Raw genomic sequence first — 7,227 nt, forward strand, 5'->3', positions numbered from 1 at the left:
TAAAGAATGTAGACCGCCCCCCCCCTTTTTTTTTTACAGAATACCCCATTTTCCAGCACGGAGATTCTGATTCTGCAAAAAAAAAAAAAAACGGCATTTAAAAATTTTTATTTCCCTCCATCCCCCCGTAATAGTTAGCTTTAGGGTTAGGGTTAGGATTAGTTTTAGGGTGGTTAGCAGCATTGATGTCATCAGGTAATATCCAGGTTCTTTTTGTGCACATTTCACCACACTTACCTTTCTTCTGTCATCTATGCAGCATCTTCACCAAATCACACACTATAATTTACCGGGACGTGACATGCAGCGACACGTTCAACAGCTCCAATCTTGCAGCATCGACTGCAAATCCAGGTGTCGCCACTCGTAACGCGGAGAAAAGTAAAACTCTGACCGGCCTCTGTCAGTTTGTTGCCGGTCGCCGTCAAGATGTATGGTGGTTTACGATTCCGCGCTGTTGATTTCCTCCGTAAAATAGAGATAACGGCGACCCGTCTGAGAAATGAGCCCCGTGAGGTAAAGTAGCTGCAGCAGCGAGTGTCGCTGGCCAGTCTCAGCAGCAATGCCATCGCGGTCGTTACTGTGGATCACGACTGAGTACACCACTTGTTCTGTGGGATGTGGCCCATGACCCATTCCCTTCCATCTTCTGCTGCTTTACACCCGCCTTTTTTTCTTTCTTTCCCTTTCTTATATCTCTCACCCCCCCCACCTGTTTCTTCGTATTTAAATGTTATGAATAAATAGAGATTTACTGCTTGCTGAGGATTTCATATTCTCTTTCAAGTTCCTTTTGCATGCCACTACTATATCTATGATCAAGCCTTCTCTGGTTTCGTTTATTCTTTCAGGCAAATAGGATGTTGTGGATCTTGTTACAAACCCACAACAATGCTGTTCATTGCTATTCTCGTGTCACACACGACTCTCTAAGTCCCTCATGCACGGGCCATTTTCTTTTATGTATCCACCCTATATTGCCTTTCTATGCTGCAGTTAATTCGAAAATTAGATATTATATGTTAAGAATGGTCAGTGCCATAAAGTTTACTCATTATTATGTGTTTTGGGAATATGTGTCTTCTCCAAATACTCTTGTACGAATCTCGTACCACAATTTTGGGCTACACGAGTAGATACCAAATGAGATCCAGGTCGTTGTTGTTAAAACTCGATATTTGTTAACCTTTACAGGTTAACAAATTAACACTTCCTTCTCTAAGCCTAGATTCGAAACCGAATCCAAGAATTCTAGGTCGTCCAAACCACGACGATCAATAGGCGCGAAAAAAGGTTTTCTTTGCCTGTCAAAAATTGATTGATTATCTCCCTTTGACCTGCGACCTCAGCATGTCAGGCGAAGTTCAACTGGACAGGGGCTAACCTATTTAGGTACAAACTCTACTGCAGTATGTCTGTTTTTCTAGCTGCCACATTTTGTTATAAATACGATAGTGAATCAAGAAAGGAGGCAGACAGACGAGATAGATCTATCTACGACCCAAGTTTCTGGCAGACCGCAGAGTCAGAGAGAAATGTTCGAAGTGCCGATAGACTACTGTTTTGAATGAAACACGCACACACACAAATGTATTCATTCCTAATACGTACTCTGTATTTCTAGCAACTCGTAGCAGTTGCCTACATTTTGTATGTAGTGTACCTATAACAAATCAAACCCTGTAAATAAATTTCTTTCAATCATGAATCGGTTTATACCACTACAAACCCATACCAAGAGTTTCCTCGTCGGCAGTGATGTAGATCACCTTTACGTAAAATGAAAGTAAAGTAGCAGATGCTTAACATCGGCTAGATCAGCCTTTGAAAGTCACATTACACTCATTCGACATCAACAAGTTGCAGAACCCTCATCTGTCGTTTATGACAGCAGAATCCACTGTATACATATGTGTATGTATGAGAGATTGGCGGGGGCGGGGAGAACGGGCTTCTGCTTAATTTCCATGTATCAGATCACGAAACCGATAACATAGGAGTTGGAAAGGAGCTTCTATGAAAGTATTCCCTGAATGTTGACCAAGGATATACACCAAGAGAAGTTGCACAACTCTTCTGATACAGGTCAGCAGAAGAGAAGCTATATGCATATCAGCGAAAGGCCATGTAAGTTTTCAAAGTGACAGTAAAGTAGTCTATCCTGGACTAACAACATAGAATATGAAGTATAAGCGTTTACTTATAGGAGCAGGAAATAACAAAATAAATTGAACACAAAATGGATAGTGGCACAGGTAAAGTAAATCAAATTAGATGCGAATACTGTTGCGGACTCCGAGGAATTAACACTGTGGATGTCACCTACATCGTAAACAACCGTCTGGAAATATCATCTACTTATGAGGCATTCTACGAGTCAATGTTGTGGTTAGAATATTATGTAGTGAAATCCGCAGAAAAGATAATTTTGAGAATACAAATATAAGAAGCTACAGAGATGTGAGTGGCATAATTACAAAATATGAAAGAATTCTGATGGAATGTCTTTGTTATAACTTCTATAAAATGCATGCACAAGAGACCAGACAAAATGATGTAGGACAAAGAAAACTAATTTGAAATTAGAATGGTTGAAATCAGTTGTTCAGTAGATGTCAAAATAATGTTAAAGATAAATGAGAAAGAAAACATCTCTGCTGAACTATTTAGAAATCTGCAGTAACTCCATGTAGACTATTGCTTTACATTTCTTCCAACAATTACAGAAGCACCTGGTTTCGTGGCTAACTGCCTTAGTGCCTGCTATGAGAAGCTGGGTTTCACAAAACCAGGAAGAGCATGAAGCAAATGCCTATCCGAGGCTGTGGTAAAATACCCCTGTTTAAGATTCCGCGCGACAGCTTCGAATCCAGATCTGCGAAATTGTGAAGCAAACTTCTTAATACATTTACGCCTTAAACTTCCCCCGGTTGTCATTAGCAGTAAGCTTCTTTTCCAACTTGGCCTCAGTTATGATATCCTTTTGGCATTATTTAAGAGTCCTGTGGTCATGAATAAGCATGGGATTGCACCTAGAAAGTTCTCCTCCGAGGCACAGATATAAGCCACTAAAGGCACTATTAAATATACAAAACATTCGAGATGTTTAGCATGTAATAAAATTCACATACGCAATGACGACTACTTACATCCAAATATAACTGTCCACATACATATGTATATATGTACACCTGTGTGCGTGCATGTAGAAGTACATGCATGAATGTCTACCTACATACATAGACACAAACGCACACAGAAACATAGATTCATGTATGTGTGACCTAGTGGTTAGGGTGTTATACTCACGTGCGCTAGAGCATAATTTCGATTCTCGAACCGAGCAGGTTTTAGGAGCGACGGACGCGCCTGGCGCAGGTAAAAAAAGTCGCCTTTTCTTCGTAATGGATCGTATTACAGGTACCTGTTTCCTCGCGGACACTGGAGCTGAAGTTAGCATTATCACCGTCTCACTAACTGCGGGACAGAAAACAAACGCCGACCTTTCTTCAGGCTGGTAATTAATCACCCATCCAGTCTTTTAGCGAGCAGTCCCTCACGTTAAATTTAGGCCTTCGTCGCGCTTTCCAGTGGATTTTCGTCGTGGCAAAATTACTGGCTCCAATTATAGGTGCTGTTTTTTTTTTACATCAGTTCAGCCTTCTGGTCGACGTCAAGAAACGTAGACTCGTCGATACAACGACTGACCTCACTGTACGCGGTGTGTCCACAGTAGGTCCAGTCATGTTACGTACAGAGACCAGCCGATACGAAGCGATCTTCCGTAAATATCCGGACATCACCCGATCACTATTTAAAAACAAGGACGTCAAGCACGGGATTACGCACCATATCGAAACCACCGGCCCAACTGTTGCCTCGCGACCGCGAAGATTGCCTCCAGACCACTTGCGGGTCGCTAAACAAAAATTTCAGCATATGTTAGATCTGGGGATCATTCGACCATCCAGCAGCAGTTGGTCCAGTCCACTACATTTGGTACCTAAGAAGGAGACGAACGGCTGGCGTCCATGCGGAGACTTCAGAGCCCTCAACAAAACTACAGTGGCTGATACCTATCCCATTCCATACTTGCAGGATTTTTCTGGTTCGCTGAACGGAGCACAGATTTTTTCTAAAATCAACCTAATACGGGCCTACAACCAGATACCCGTCGAACCTGTCGATGTTCCAAAAACGGCAATTGCCACGCCCTTTGTTCTCCGCAACGCAGCGCAGACATTCCAGCCTTTTAAAGATACCGTTACAAGAGGCTTACCGTTCGTGTGCGCGTACATCGACGACATGCTGGTAGCAAGCAAATCCGAAACCGAACATGAAAAGCATTAAAATCAGCTATTCCAGAGGTTAGCTGACTACGGTATCGTAATCAACACCAGTAAATGTATTTTTGGTGTCTCGTCTCTGCCTTTCCTCGGCCATATTGTTGACAAGGACGGAATCCGGCACCTACCCAAAAAGATGGGGGCGATAGTCGATTTCCCTATTCCTACGTCCCTTCGGAAACTCCGAGAATATTTGGGATTAATTAACTTTTATCAGCGTTTCTTACCACATTGCACCGAAGTAGCTCAACCACTTATAGATGTCCTGCGCAACAAAACAATGGAGAGACAGGCTATAAAGCTAGGCAACGAAGAACTGGCCTCTTTCAATAAACTAAAGGATATGCTAGCTAGGGCCATGATGCTAGTCTACCCCAAGCCTGGTGCTCCACTCAGTTTCCTAGTTGACACGTCCATGTCCGGAGTCGGCGGTGTCCTTCAGCAGTTTTTGATGGCGTTTGGCAACCATTGTCATTTTTCTCCAAGCGACTTCAATCTGCGGAGATGAAATATAGTATTTTTGGTCGTGAGCTACTGGCTGCGTATCTGCCCGTAAAACACTTCCGCCATATGTTAGAAGGGTCCGTTTTCAGCATCAACATAGACCATAAACCGCTAGTATATGCATTCAGGAAGAAACCTGACTGCTATTCTCCCAGAGAAGTCCGTCACCTCGACTTCATCGCCCAATATTCTACAGATATTTGGCATATCAAAGGCTCCGACAACACAGCAGCAGACGCAGTTTCACGCGTCCATCTTAACGCCCTGTACGCTCCAGAGACTATCGATCTTCAGCTGATTGCGGCAGATCAGGAAAACGACGAAGAACTTAATAGGCTACGGAATTCGTCGTCCCTCAAGTTCCAGCTGTTTCCATTATCTTCTTCTATCTGTCACATATGGTGCGATACCTCCACTGGCCACGAACGCCCTTACGTCCCCGAACCAAACCGACGACGTATTTTCACTGCCCTTCACTGTCTATCACACTCCGGCATTCGTTCCACACAGAAGATAATAACAATTCGTTTTGTGTGAACGAACATTAACAAGGACATCCGCGCTTGGGTTAAGAGTTGCGCTGCCTGTCAAAAGGCGAAAATACAACATATAAAATCGCCTCTCGGCACTTTCACAACAGCGGATGCACGTTTTCAACACATCCACATAGATATAGTCGGACCTCTACTACCGTCTCACAACTATAAGCATCTGTTGACCTGCATCAGCCGCTTTTCTCGATGGCCCGAAGCTTTCCCTCTGTTCGATACTTCAGCGGAAACCGTCGCAAAAGCGCTGATATCACACTGGGTATCGCGTTTTGGTGTCCCCGCAACCATCACGACAGACAGAGGACGGCAATTCGATTCGCGCCTTTTCAGCGAACTCACGCGCCAGATCGGTTCCAAACACTGCCGCACAACAGTGTATCATCCAGCGGCAAACGGCATGATAGGGAGATTCCACAGGCAACTGAAATCAGCCATACGTGCATGTCCAGACATAACCAACTGGATGGAATTCCTTCCTCTTATTCTGCTCGGTATCCGTGTATCTATTAAGGATGACATTGGTCACTCACCAGCTGAGTTAGTTTACGGCACCACGCTGGCCCTGTCTGGGGAAATGATCGCTCCAGTTCCTCCAAGGGATATTCCTGATCCCACATTTTATGTACATCATCTCTGCGTACATATGTTCCATCTCTCAACTAACGCACCCCGTTCGTAGAAAACTGAAATTTATGAAATGGACGCACGTTTTTATCCGGAACGATGAAATACCATCACAAATCCCTCCACCGTATTCTGGACCTTAAGAAAGCTATCGTCGATTCCGCACCAAACCAACACAGTCTCGTCAACACCTCCCTCAAGTACCTCAACGTCTTCACAGCAAACTCGAACAAGACGCGGGCGAAGAGTCCGCTGGCCGGCGAAATACATGCAAGTTTTCTATTTCAAAAAAATTCCAGGTGAGTGATTTACAGGCACCAATACCTTAATTTCTACACGAACAGCTACAAAACTAATTTATTTATATTATTCTTTCCACTGAACTTCACAAGGACCATACCTGTAACACTTACATTGCATTAATTCAAATTCTTGTTTGTCATATTAGATTAAAAGTGATTTTGTTTGCATTCTATCAGACTCAAATGAACTGAACATTTATTCATAACCCGAATTTTTGTTTGCATGCCTTCTGAAATATATTCATATTTTACACATCCACTTTCTTTCAGTCGCATTGTCGCAGGTTCATCTTGCATGTACATATTTTATTTTTCTCGTTCACTTTGAAAATGTATTGTTGCATATACACAAGCATGCACCTTTCCTCAGCGCCTGGCCTTGCGCACGCATCTGCACACATTGTTACACACACGCATGCTAACTCTGCTACATTCATGCACCACACATGCCTTTCTCGCTTGTTTTTCATGCTCCCCTGCGCCTTTGTGGACTCAACTCATCTCTGTAGGACCCTAGGTCGATCACGCATACATAGAGAAAGTTGTTTGTCTCTTACAACGCGCCAGCATGTCACACTTTTGCTCCTGCACGTTCGATGCATATAATACCTCATGCACCGGCTGCCATATTCAACACTGCCTTAATCACTGGCATATTCAACACTGTACACTGCATCTGAATCAATGCACTAGCATTACTGCCTCAGCCTTGCAAGCCCTATTGCACATATGCACATGCACCTCTGCTGCCTTGTTTTGCAACACGTCAGCTCAGTTCTTCTCCCGACTCGATTCACGTCGAATGTTCACATGCTCTGCGCTCATGTTTAGACATAATTTTCCCCTGTTAGACCCTTGTTTGGTCACATAATTAACAGAGAAAATTATGAGTCTCGCGTA

This window comes from Octopus sinensis, linkage group LG1 (assembly GCF_006345805.1).
Source record: "Octopus sinensis linkage group LG1, ASM634580v1, whole genome shotgun sequence".
In the NCBI taxonomy this organism is placed as follows: domain Eukaryota; kingdom Metazoa; phylum Mollusca; class Cephalopoda; order Octopoda; family Octopodidae; genus Octopus; species Octopus sinensis.